General features: G+C 35.5%; 1 non-coding gene across 1 annotated transcript; it reads left to right on the top strand.

Annotated features, from left to right (window-relative positions):
• The first annotated feature begins 261 nt into the window (after window positions 1–261).
• LOC113848607 lies at window positions 262–368 on the top strand. Its single transcript, XR_003501871.1, has one exon. It is a non-coding gene; the product is annotated as a small nucleolar RNA R71 (small nucleolar RNA).
• The last annotated feature ends 14,330 nt before the right edge of the window (window positions 369–14,698 follow it).

Here is a 14,698-nt window from a genome sequence, read left to right as displayed (position 1 = left end):
CTTGAGACTTCATTAAAGATTCTAGTTGCTTTTTAAGGGCTGCCATTTGGTTCATTAGTGGACTGCTTTCCAAAGCCTTCATTAATGTCGTATGAGTCAGCGGTGTGCCACTGAAAGCTAGAAGATGCCATCTCATCTATTAGTTTGTATGCATCATCTGGATCTTTTCTTATGAGGGACCCTCCTATTGCAGCATCAATTATAGCCCTGGTAATGATTAACAAGCCACTGTAAAAGATTTGCACATTTCTCCATGTCAGAAAATCATGATGAGGACATATCCTCAAAAGCTCTCCAAATCGCTCTCATGCCTTAAATAAAGATTCAGCTTCATGCTATTGGAAGCAACATATCTTCGTCATAAGCTTAGAGGACCTTGATGAAGGAAAGTACTTTCCCAAGAATTGCTGAGTGAGATCCTCCTAAGTTCTGATGGAATTAGCTGGGAGTGAGGAAAAACATGCATTCACCCTTTCAGATACTGAGAAGGGGAAAAGTCAGAATCGAATAGCATCGTTGGAGACTCCATTGTACTTTATGGTGTCCGATAATCGGAGGAACTTTGTTAGATGCAGATTGGGGTCTTCATTAGGCATGCTCCCAAACTGTATGGAGTTCTGGACCATGGTTATGAGTGCTGGTTTCAATTTGAAATTGTTTGCCTCCACATTAGGTGTCGCGATGCTTCCAGGAGTGCCTCTAGCAGTGGGTGTCATGTAATCTTGAATTGATCTCCTTCCCTCTGTCATTCTTTGCTCTCTCACTTCTTTTCTTTGTCTACGAACTGTTCTTTCAATCTCCAGATCAAATAAACAAGTTGTAGAGTACTTAGAACGAGTGAGCATACTTTAAAAGAAATTGTGAAATAATTAAAAAATTAAAATAAAATAAAAACGAAAATTATAAAATATAAAAGAAAAATTTAACAATAAACAAAACAGAATTAAAATAAAATAAAACACAAATTGCTCAAATCAACTAAATTTGAGACTTTCTTAATATTGAAAAAAAAAACAATCCCCGACAAGTGTACCCATTGAGAAGTAATAAAAGGTTCTTAAATTAAGTTCCCGAAATATCGTCCCACAAGGATTGTTTTTCAATTACTAAGAATTTCCTAATTCAATTCTTTAAGCTTCAAAGATATGAGATTAATTAAAACAAGAATTTATAAAATTAATTATAAACTAAGAGCAAGGAATACAATGCACGTCTTGGTTAAAATTATCGAAGAGGAACCTAGGGCATATGGGTTTTCTCATTTAATCCTTTATGTTATTTTCCTGTTTAACTCTAAATTCGATCTCCTTGTGATTACCAATCATTCATACGAATACTATTAATACCCAATGGTCATGCAATATTAATATTCTTTTCTCTAAATTAACATCCCCAATGATCATGCAAGACATCAATTTAAGAAAGCTTAAGGAACCTATGAACTTCTTAATTTAATAACGATTAGAAGAGAAAGATTGGTTTGGTCCACCTAATCCTTTGTCTCGTTTTACCCTATAGATTATTAATTAATCGAGGTACGGTTGCTTAACGATATAATTAATTAGGATTAAGAAAGAAGTGCAATAGGATAAAATCTAATCAAAAACAAAAATCAAATTTAGATTCAAATGTCAAAATTCCATAAATTCATGAACAATAGTTCTCATAGCCCTAACTTTGGACTTAGTTACTCATACTAAAGAAAAGAACTAAAATAATTATAAACAAAGCCATAATCAAAAGAAATAGCAAACTAGAGTATGTGATGTGTTCCCGGTCTTCAAGTACGATCTCTTGAAACTCCAAGTCTCGCCAAGCATATGCCAAGGATCCCGTGCAAGAGAGACGAGATGAGAGGTGTATTCAAAAGCCAAAGACTAGATGTAAAAATGTTCTCTTTTACGATGCCTGAGATCTCCTTTTAATAGAGTTTGAAAAACCCTAAAGATTCTTGATAATTGGGCTTCTCGCAGATGAGTACAGCTGTGCAAGGCCTTAAGCACGACTGTGCATGGGTTCGAAGCACCCCCGTGCTTGTTGAAAGGGTCCGGGGCATACTGACTGCTGCAAAACTCTAATCTTCTATCAATTTGGGCCCAAAACACACCCAAAGTATACTTGCGGCATTTTTATACCAAACTGCATAATTAATATATAATTTAGTGTAAAACCCAAATAAAATAAAGGTCAAATATGAATATATGGAATGTAAAAGAGGGCCTAATTACAGACTTATCATATTACACGGCGCTCAGGCCCATATTCAAATCATATTATATGGCACAGATGCCCGTATTCATTCACAACATTCGGCACATATGTCCCTATTTCGTCACGCTACATTTTCCACATTTAACTACATTCATCATGCCATCCATACCCATTTTGAACTACTTACATTATTCAATCATCAATCAATGATACAATCACACACATTTCAATCAAGGGTATGTCAACCCAGTCACAATCAACTCACATTACATTCAAACACACAATAATTTCCATCAACACACTCATTCTTACTCTCTATCTCAATCACATTACAAAAACATAGCAATTAACAGATTTTCAATCAAATGAGATAGCATAGAGTCCCCCCTTACCTCAGATTGAAGACCCACACGCAAATCAACCCAAGAAAGTGCTCCCCACACGGATTTCGTCCTAAATACATGGAAGAATTACATGAGAACCCAGGAGAATCACGAAAACAGGGAAGGAGAGTGAAAAACCAAAACCCTAACCATTAAAACTCACCTACAAGTGATAACCACGTTGCAATGGTATCAAACAAGCTAGATTTTCTCAAAAATTTGTGCAATACAAGAAGCAAACCTAGGTCATCTCTCAAGGACATAAAATGCATTTTATTTTTAGTTCCATCATGCAATTTCAAATTAGATTGGGGGAGGATTTGTTTTGAATTTAAACGACAAAATAACAAAAACAAAAATTAAGGATTATGAAATTCAACCAATTCAAGATCTCAATCCCTACAATGTAATTCTCGTCGTTCACACAAATATGATCCCAACGAATTTCCAATCACACTAATTCAATGCGCATCAACAACCCTAAAATCTAAATCTAGATTATGAATTCCATCAAAACAAGAACCGCAATCGCAAACCCAATGCTTTAACAAAATTTAGAACAATTTATTGATTAAATTAGGTGAATCCAATTAATTCAAATCTGAAATTAACCTATTCTTTCTATTTAGGATGCAACAAAAATTCCATATCATGAAAAACGTAATTAACCTAATTAGAAAAGAGGAAGGAAAGGAGGAATTCGATAAAACCTATTTTGAAACTCGAATGCAATGTAGTTTTTGAAACCTTGAACCGGTTGATGAATTAGCCTTGCTTCATAATCATGTTGCTCGACCAATTAGAGAAGGGGATGAAGTTTCCAAAAATAAAAGAGAGGGAGACGAGAGGAATCCTTACGAAAGCTTTTATTTAAAATTCTGAAAATTAAGGCAAAAAAGAGGGAAGAATATCCCCAGGCGAAATCATAAACCCTATTTAAAGACAAAATAATTGGGCTTAATTAAGGCCCAGCTTCCTAACAAGGTTCCTAAAACCCTAATTAAGTAATGTCAACAATAAAACCAAATTCTGAAAAATTCATTGCAGGACCGCAACATTGTGACGCATTTTTGGGCATGAAGATGTTCGAACTGGGCTTTTCTTGCAACAGAGAAGTTGTAGATATCTCTCTTATCTTTCCAGGGACACCAATTTTGTCCAATTCCGAGTAGTGTAGCTCCAGATATGGTCTTTTCAAGAAACTGTGTCAAAACAAGAATTTATGGCGGGAATTAAGAAAGATTTAAATTTAAATCCTAAATGACTTACCAACACAAATCTAAACTAACACATCAAAATAATATACTAAAAAGACTCAATTAAATCGAAAAACATAGAGAGAAAGATGTATTAAAATATGACAATCGACAAGCGTTTCCAACACGAATCCAACCTTTAACCTAGCTTCTGAACGGCTTTGGAGGCAATTTAATCGGTGGAATAGGGTTGTGGGTCGAGAGAATTGAAGAAATTTTGATCGGAAAGTGAGAAATACCCTTTCTCGAACCCTAACCCCCTTTAAATCCTCTCTGGTCGCGACACTCTCGCTCTAGCAAGGCATCTCTCGCTCTAGCGAGGCATCTCTCGCTACAGCGACAAGGGGTGTCACTGCATTGAAAATCTTAGAGAAAATTGCACCTTGATTTTTGCAGAATCTCGCTATAGAGAAACTGCAACTATAAATGCACCCCAAACTGTGGCTTTGTTGCTATAGCGAAACACTTCTGCTACAGCGACAAGGTGATAGTTTCACTCCTTCCTCCCAGGGTCCTCTCGCTATAGCGAGACATCTCTCGCTTCAGCAAGTACACTCTACACTAGAACACTTAGCCAAAATTCAGTCTAATCCCAATCATCTAATCATCTACAATTATAAATACACTACACAGAAAAGTCAATGCAAATACTTTTATTAATAATCAACTATATTACAAAATTTGGGGTGTTACACAGGTTAACTTTTGAACTTAAGCTCTGGAATAATCACTTTCCTCAAAAATAGTGATAACGCACAGGTTAGCTTCTGAACTTAAGTTCTGGAATGATCATTTTCCTTAGAAATAGTGATAATGCCCAGCCCTTAGCTTTATTATTCTTTGCTCTTTGTCTCCAAAATTGCTACTTTCTTCTACTTTCTCTTCTTCAATCCTTATCCTCAAGACTCTTAGCCTAGAATCTCTTGCAAAACTAACAAAATTGCATCAGATTTCTATCAAATTCACATAATTTGAATTACTAAACAACAATTTACTTTATTGAACATTTATATATTTTTGTGTATTTTTCACTTTCCAAATTACATTTTCTATCAAAAACAACCTAGAAAACTACATAAAAACCTAGTAAAATCTGCATTCATCACCACCGCAATCTTAGATTTTTGCTTGTCCTGAAGCAAACCAAAACACACCAAGGGGGATTCAATGTATCATCAAAACAATAATGAAAATCTTTTTACATATATTTTATTTTCAGTTTGTACAGAGTTCTTCATTCCTTCAAATTATCCTTTCAACAAATCATTCATGCATTCAGTCACAATGAAAGTCACACTCAAACAAATCTTTTTATGCAAAATTTTACAAATTTGAGCTAATGAATAGCAAAGCTAGATGTGAAACATCAATGAAAGATATCATTACCACTCACAACAAAGTGTTTCCCTCTCACTCATAAGTGTTTAAGGTGAGTGTTTACCCTCAAGGTCATCAATTTTACCTCCCCCTACCATTTGCTTGCCCATATTCTTAATCTCCTCTATTAATACAGTCAATCACACATCAAGAGGACATTTTTCAAGTTATAATACGGCTAAGGTTAAGGTAAGTATTGAACAAAATGGGAAACAATACATGCAATTCCAAAAGAAAAGAGACATTTTGAGTGAATGAACTTAAAACTAGCATGGAACTGCATTATTTTTCAATAATTCCCTCAATTATGCAGCAAATAGAATTTTTTTAAAATCAACAACAATGTTCATTCATGCAATAGAATTCCAAATTTTCTTTTCTTTCTTTCATTCACTATTTTCTTTTCATTCCTGTCATTAATTTTCTTTTTTTTTTCTGCAGCACTTTGCTACATATCTTTCGTTTGGACGCATAACTTTGCTATTTATTTTTTTCCTTTTGAAACCAAAACTTAGATTAGACAGCACCAACTACAAAGTTTGAGGCATCATAGATTAGCTCAAACAAAATCTCCTAACTCGGAGGCTGAATAATAAGAGTGGAAGTGAGGTGCTTTTTCAGCTCATCAAAACCATCCTTGCAAGTTTGATAAAAAAAAAATTGAAATTTGTAACTTTCTGTAAGAGGCTAGACAAAGGAGATGCAATCCTACTAAAATCCTTAATGAAGCACCTATACAAACCTGCTTGACCAAGAAAGAAGCACACTTTCTACATACAAGTGAGTAAGGTAAAGAAACAATTACATCAAGTTTAGCTATATCACTCTCAATGCTTCTGTTTGACACCACATGCCCCAACACAGTTCCCTCAATTACCATAAAATGATATTTCTCATAATTCATAATTCAGAAATAAGTTGGACTCTATGTATCTATCCAAATCTCTAGACAAGCTATCTAAATATGCACCAAATGAGAAAGCATAAACAGTAAAGTCATCCATGAAAACCTCAAGTGAAGTCTCTAGGAAATCTAGAAATATGCCCATCATACACCTTTGAAAGGTGTTAAGTGCATTACACAGTCTGAATGACATCTGTCTATATGCAAATGTAATGAAGGGACAAGTGAAAGTAGTCTTATGTTGATCCTTTAGGGCTATGTGTATATGAAAATAACTAGAAAATCCATCAAGAAATTGGTAATGGGACTTCCCTACTATCCACTCTAGGACTTAATGAATGATAGGTAAGGGGAAGTGATCTTTGCGAATGGCCTAATTTAACTCCCTATAATTAATAGAAACTCGTCAATCATTTTGAATTCTAGTCAGAATCAACTAATCAAATTGGTTCTTTGTCACTACTATGTCAGTCTTCTTAGGTACAACATGTATTGGACTTACCCACTCAGTGTCTTAGATTGGGTATATCATGCTAGTAGCTAACAGTTTACTCACTTCTTTCTTCACCATCTCTAGGAGGGTCGGATTTAGTCTTCTTTAGGGCTGCCTCGTAGGTTTGACATCTTCATCCAACATTATTATGTGCATACAAATGGATGGACTAACCCTTGGAATGTCTTTTAAAGGCCACCTAATCACTTGCTTATAGGCTGCTAAAGTCTACTGCAAATTTTCCTCTTGTGTAACATTCAAATCTACTGAAATTATCACAGACAAATTGTCATCAGCCTCTAAAAATTCATACTTTGATGAACGAAAGATTTGTCGCAAATCCTCATCAAAATATAAACAAAAATTAATGTAATACTAGGGTGCTAACCTAGATCGTCTCGCATAAATCATTGGATAGGTAACCAAATATCAAACATGTAGTGTGCAATGTATTCAGAAAGCAAGTAAAAAGGGGGGTTTTGTGATTTCAAGTTCAATCAACTTAAGAAGAAAATTAAATTGCAAAGTTTAATCGATAAAATGTAGTAACCCCTAGTTCATTCATGTAGACTCTATCCCTATTCCTCTTAAGATTTAATACTCTTCCTCTTCTCCCAGAATTAGGTTAATTTAACAAGCAAAAATCAACCTTATGTTTCCATACAAATTAAGCAATTTAATGGACTCCAATCTCTCATCCCAAGATTACGCAACCTTAGAAATAAACCCATAATTAAGCAATTCAAGTTTAGAATCTCATTAAAATGAATTAGGGTTAATTAAGCAATGTCTCCCTTATTCAACAATTAACTCAATTCAAGATATTAGGAAGAAGAAATTCATGAAAGAAAAGGATTTGTGTAACATTCTGAGAAAACTAGGATAATTCCAGAGTTCTAATCATTGACTTTTGACACATTTTGAAGGGAAAATTTTTTTTTCTTTTCTTTTTCCTTTCTCTTTTCCTCCTACTTGTCTTCATTTCTTTTTATGTGTCATAACCTGTTGACATGGATTGCTTCCCTAGTATACAGCGTAATTGTTACCATTATTATTTCTTATTTCTATTATATCTTAGTATACTTAGAATTAGACCATTTTGCTGCAACAATTATTCAATTGCTAAGTATATGTGAAGGTATTTAGTAATATATTTTATGCCTTGGTTATGTACTTCATGTGAATGTTGGACCCTTCTCTCATCTCTCCTTAGACGATGAGCTTGTCTTGATCTTGTATGTAATCTTCCCTCTTAATTTTATTTTATTTTTATTTATTCCCCAGCCAAGGACCCTTGGTGCCTTCCTGAAATTTCACACCTAAAATTGCAAAATAAATTCTACATGGCCTCTGCACAATATATTAGATAAGGTGTAAATTTCATAGAAATCTTTCACATTAGCTGGCCTGCGTTAGATTTTTCCATTCATAAACTCTTCCACGACTAGATTATATAACAAATGAACCATGCTGGACAGAAGTTGGGCTGAGGGTTATATGAGGCCAAGTTAACTTATTAGAGAGGATCATCAAATTCAAAAGCTACAGTGGAAGGAGAGAGAGAGACGCAACTGCATTAAATGCTTCGATTAGGTGGCACCTGCTTAACCTGAATTGTCATCAAAAGTGACATTTCAACTGGAAAGGAAAGAAGGAAGTTACTGGCAAATTGGATAGATTTTGAATTACAAGGGGCACAAATATACAATAGGTACTTAGCTTAGCATGTACCACTTTCCTTTCGTTACCACCTTGTAGAGGGAGAATGAGAATACTGTGAGACTGAAGCCGCTATTCTCAAATTCCAATTACCTAAAGGTACTTCACTCACTCTAAACTCCTTGTTTGTTGAAGACCAACTCACGAGCTGCTATTTTTCCAGTTAAAACTTTGCTACTTGTAGAAATCCCTTCACCTTCATCCTCTCTTAATATGCAGATAAACCACGGTAGCGGGGAGTCCTAGTGTATTTTGTAAGTTCATGTGTGCATGTCTACATTTTTGGGGGTACCTTGGTTCTGTTGAATCCTGAGTGTAATCCGATAGACTGCATGTGTATTTTCTGAATGTCTATCATATTAAAATATTTTATTGAGTAATACAAGACTTAAATTTTCCAAAGAACACAGCCGTAATGTGAAAATCACTGAATGTGGAAAAGTCTGCACCTTTATTCATCTTCCCTTCCTCCATGCAATTACTTTGACTTAAATTGGAGGATCACGATTGTATTATTAACAAGTAGGTGATTTCCATATATCCTTGATTTCAGGTTTTATTTTGACCAGAAAAGTACGTGAGCATGTACATGGCCATGTACTTGGCCGTGTATATCTTTGTCCCATGTTTTGTAAGATTTTCTTTTGACCAGAAAAGTACGTGCGCATGTACACGACCATGTACTTGGCCGTGTAGATCTCTGTCCCCGCACTTACTAAAATTTTGTTAACCTGAAAAGTACACACGCGGATACATGGTCACGTACCTGACCACGTATCTTGCTATTTTTACAAAACTCTCACGAAAGGTTGTAAGTGTCTATTTTATTCATTACCTATCAACTAATTCTCGCCAATTTATGCAAACCAAGGTTCTCTTGATTAATGGCACATGGTGTTTTGGTTTTATTCCCTTACACGTTTCAGAATTTTGATGCAAATCAAATGAGTGGTTTTAGTTTGGCCTCAAAAGCATATTAAAAGATACGTGTATATATTTTTTGTGCTGTATTGATTTTGACTAATATGTATTATCATTTTGGAACAAAACTGAGACTTACCTATGAAGTAGAAATAGTTGTGCTTCTCAAAATATGTTGTTGTGCAACTTGCTGAGTGGAATGGATGATTCATGTTTGTGATGCTAGAGATTTCCTATAATTGAGAGTCTGAATGTATTTTATTGTTCCTTGTGTTTTGATGGACTACAATTATGGACTGTCGTGTTGGTTACATCTGAGTTTTGGAGGTTAATAGAGAAATATATATTTTTTGAATTAAGATGTGTGTACATATTGATGATCAAATTGATTTGTCGTTATGTTTAAAAGATTTGTCGTAAATCTTCATCAAAATTTTGAACAACTTAATGTAGTACTAGGGTTACCCTAGATTGTCTCCCGTGAACATTGGCTATTAATCTTCATTAAACATGTTGAAGGCATTAACTGAGCAAATAATTAAAAAGGGGGGTTTGTGGTTTCAAATCAATATAAAGAACAGCAAACAAATAAGTTTAATTAATTAAAATAATAGAAAGTAGCAATCCTTGGTTTACCCTCATAGATTCTATCCTTATTCCACTCAAGATTTAACACTCATCCTCTCTCCCATGAATTAGGTTAATTTAACAAGCAAAAATTAACCTTATGGTCCCAACGAAATTATGCAATTTGTTAGGCTCTAATCCCTCATCCCAAGATTACGCAACCTTAGAATTAAACCTAGGATTAAGCAAACCCTAGTTTAGAATCTCCTTAAAATGAATCAGGGTTAATTAAGCAATATCCCCCTCATTCACCATTAATTCAATTCAAAAGACAAGGAAGAAGTAATTCATGTAAAGAAAGGAGTTATATTATCATTAAAATTAAGGAACTCAAGAATCCATGTGAACTGACCAAGGATTACACAAAATTTAGCCCTCCATGGAAATGGCGGTCAAAAATGCAAGTTGGAAATGCAAAAAACTCATTGGCATTAATGTAAAAGCAAGGGAAATGAGAAACCAAACCCTAGGTTGGACCCTTGGCTATCACCCAAGGTTGTCCAAAGCTCTGGAAAATCGTCCTAATTTTAGTAAGGAAGAGAAAAGGTATGAAAAATGTAACAAGTCCCTACCCTAATTTGGTAAAAAACTATTTATACTAAGGTAGGCACCCTCTAAAGTGATCACTATGAATCTTCAGAGTAAACACACGCAACCTCAGTGAATTATGGGCTCTCTGGAGTGATCACTTTTAACTTTGAAAGTGTTTACGCGCAGCTCCTGAAATTCTGCACTCTTTGAAAGTGATTACACGCAGCTTAGTGGATTCTGGGCTCTCTGGAGTGATTACTTTTAACTTTGAAAGTGATCACTTTGGTCCCTTTGTTGAAAGTAGCTTGCTATAGTGGTTACTATCAGTCTTGAAAGTAGTTACTTTCACCTCAAATTCCTCAAAATCCAATAATTCTTCAAAATAGGCTTGGGGATTCTTGCCACATTATTCAAATGATTAAAACATGTAGAATAAACTATCTAAATCAATGTAAATTAACCAAAAACTAAGAAACCTATATTATTTAGCCTAATTGGAATGTTCATCTTATTTACACTATCTAAGTCTATTTTTTTAATAAAAATTTAGTAAAATGTGGATTCATCACATATACATTCATGGGAAGTTACATGGATCACATGGAAGGTTGGAAAGGAGTCAAGATTTCAAAATAGCACACTGTGGAATGCAGGTGTCCAGGTTCATGGAGAACCTTGGGGGTAGTTAAGGGAGGGGATGGCCTAAAGGGCGGGGAGTAGCTTACCTCTGTTAGGCCACGTCGCTGTAGGAACCCTTACTAATCCCGACGTAGGCACACATTACCAAGGTTAAGGTAGGCCCATTCCTGAACGCTACCCTGCTAGCAAGGGTTAAGTGATTAAACTGAAAGTGAAAAGGTGTTGTACAATAGGGAATGGAGTCCTCCAACCATCTCGACTGGAGGGACGTTGAATATTAAGGGAGATTAGATTTAGGAAGGACATGCATTGCATTCATCAATGTAATTGTAGCATTGGTAACTTGATTATGATAATTACTTTCCTTCCTGCAAGTATTTTCACGTAAGAAATCACGTGTTTATGTAGTTATTTCCCTGTGATTAATGTGACTGTGTATTTTGTCATTTGTTATTGGACTCACCCTCTTTTTGTTTGTCTCTATTGTATCTTGCTACATGTTATGTATTTTAGATGGAACCCCATCAAGCAACGATCTAGATAGAGACCGGCTGCGACGAAACATGGACGTTCAATCCTCAGAGCCGGAGGTACGTCTTCAAGGGGATGGCTCGCTTGACCCTAGGCCCCATCGCTGAGGATGGGTGGGACGCTCGCTAGAGTGACCATGTATATACCCATATTTTTAGGATACTATGAATCGGTTCGGGTGTAAGTGGCAGATTAGTAAATAGGGTGTCACAATTTGTATTAACATTCAAAGGCCAAGGAATTCAAGAATCCATATGAACTCACTAAGGATTACAAGAAAGTTTAGCCCTCCATGAAGATGGGTCTCACAATTACAAAATGAAAGTAAAGAGAAATCAATAACATCAAGATGAAAAATCAAAGAGAAATAAGAAGAAAATGAAAATCAAACCCTAGGTTAGACCTTTGGCTGTCACCCAAGGCTGACCTAGGCTCTCCAAAAGTATCCTAAAAACTCTAAAATATCTGAAGGAAAAGGTTCTTAATGAAACGAGTTTAGCTACTCGTCATGCAAAAGATTGTCGTTAATCCTCATCAAATATGCAAAGAAATGAATGCAGTACTAGGGTGTTATCCTAGGTCGTCTCCAAGGAATTTTTGGTTGAGAACATACATCGAACAAGTGTGAACATGTATTTTAAAGCAAGTAAATTGGGGGGAGGGGTTTGTCAATTTCTGGATTTTAGACAAGAATGAAATGTAAATTAATGAAATTCAATCAATTAAAATGAGTAATCCCTAGTCAAGCAATGAGTTCTATCATTATTCTTCCAAATGATTCAATAATCCCCTTTCTTTCCCTTAAATTAAGTTAATCTAACAAGCGAAGACTAACTTTAACATCCCAATTAAAATTAAGCATCTTAATGGGCTCCAATCTCTATCCCTAAGATTAAGCAACCTCAAGGATTAACCAAAATTAAGCAATTTTGAATTAGAATTTCGTTAGGTAAATTAGGGTTCATTAAGCAATGTTCCCTTCATGCAAATTCCATTTCATTCAGAGATTGGGGTTAATAAATTCAAGAAAAGAAAGATTTGTATTGCAATTAATCCCAAGAATTCAAGATTCATGTGCATTGACTAGGAATTACAAGGAAGTTTAGCCCTTCATGTGGATGGTCTTCACAAAAGAGAGAAAGAAATGCAAGAACGTAAACATCATTAATGCAAATTCAACAAAAATCAAAAGAGAAATTGGAAATTAAAACCTATAGAGGACCCTTGGCTGTCACCCAAGACTCCAATGTCGTAAGAAATTATCCCAATTTGGCAAAGAAAATTGTGTAAAGTGTCAAAAGTCCCGTACCCTAATTCCTAAAATCTATTTATAGTGGATGACATGTCACCAAAGTGTCCACTTTTGCCTTTGAAAGTGTCCACTTTGGGCCTTGAAAGTGTCTACGTGCATGATGGAAGGATTGCCGCTTCTCTGGAGTTGCCACTATTTGTGCTGAAAGTAGCTACTTTGGTGCGCGTGGTTACTTTGAGAGCCCATAGTAACCACGCGCAGGAAGGCTTCAAAATTAGCGTCCCTGGAGCTTCTGGAGTTGTCACTTTTGGGCTTGATAGTAGCTACTTTGGTGCGCGTGGTTACTTTGAGAGCCCATAGTAACCACGCGCATCATGCTTCCAATTTAGCGTCCCTGGAGCTTCTGGAGTTGTCACTTTTGGTCTTGAAAGTGGCTACTTTGGAACTTTTAATGCCCAGACTTGCTGTAGTTGCCACTTTTGCTCCCAAAAGTGGCTACTTTGGGGGCAACTTTCGTCCAAGGACCAAGATTTCTCAAATTTAACTTGGGCATTCTGCAAAATCATCAAGATAATTAAAATTGCAATCTATATCTATGTAATTAAATGCAAATTAACCAAAAATTAATAAACCTATGATATTTACTCAAAATGTGATTTCTATATTATTTGCACTATCTAAGTCTATTTTTTCTATTAAGGAGCACCAAAAAGGCAAGTAAAAATATAATAAAAAATGAATTCATCACAACCCCAAACTTAAACTTTTGCTTGTCCTCAAGCAAATCAAAATTCAAGCAAAGCAAACGAAGAGGGTTGGATTTATCCAAAATTTTTTATTAAGAGATTTTCATTCCAACTTCATGCTTTAATTAGCATTTCCAACATCTTCACAACCATAGACTCATTCAACAGAGGAATCATATTCATGTCAAATATTCCATTCAAAGTCCCACTAAATTGAAACAAAAGAATCAAGCAAGGTTTCATGTGACTCACATAATGCAAAGAAACTATCGATCTCACAAGGTGGTGTTTCACTCATCACTCAACAACATTTCAGGCTAAGTGTTTTCCCTCAATCCATGCATTTAGCCTCACCCTACCATAGGCTTGCCCATATTCTCAATCTCTTTTGCCTAGATACAACGAACCACCTATCATGAGGGCTTTGTTGGTCACAAATGGGATTAGGATAGGCTCAAATTTTAACCAAGGAGGGTGACAAGATCAAGTAGGTACTCAAGAGGAGGGAGTTCTTTTGAGTGATTTAGTGCAACAACTAGAGTGGAATGCCTTAAATGATGTAGCTTAAGAGGTTAAAGCATTCTTTCACCACATTAATTTTTTTATTTGCCTTATGTGGAGATCCTTTTTCATATCAAATGCCTTGCTATATTTTTCTTTCTTTCTTTTCTCCTTTTTCATTCATTCATATTTTTGTGATATCAAGGACTTTGACAATCAATTTTTTTTTTGACATGTATTATGAACATGTATGCTGTCCACCACCCCAAACTTAAGACATTGCTTGTCCTCAAGCAACTACAAGCATAATCAACACCCCAAACTTAGTTTCTTGCACTCAATCTTGAGGCAACTCAAAAGAAATACCTCTATTAAGGAAAGGGAAATATATTTGTTGACTAAGTTTGGCAAAAGCAAGAAGTGGGGAATAGGGAAGTGAAGTGCAAGGGTGGGGGGAAAGGTATGTGCAAAGAAGGCCTCAATCATCTAGATGAAAAATTGCACAATGCATATTGAATTAAGAAACAGGGCAAGTTCTAGAGGATGAATGCAGCAATACATGTAATATGCACACAGAAAAAGAAGTAAGAGGCCCAATTCACTACCA

This window comes from Abrus precatorius, unplaced genomic scaffold (genome assembly GCF_003935025.1).
Source record: "Abrus precatorius isolate BTA unplaced genomic scaffold, Abrus_2018 Scaffold8, whole genome shotgun sequence".
In the NCBI taxonomy this organism is placed as follows: domain Eukaryota; kingdom Viridiplantae; phylum Streptophyta; class Magnoliopsida; order Fabales; family Fabaceae; genus Abrus; species Abrus precatorius.
Note: the sequence above shows the minus strand (reverse complement) of the source record. Positions and strands in the feature narration are given on the sequence as shown.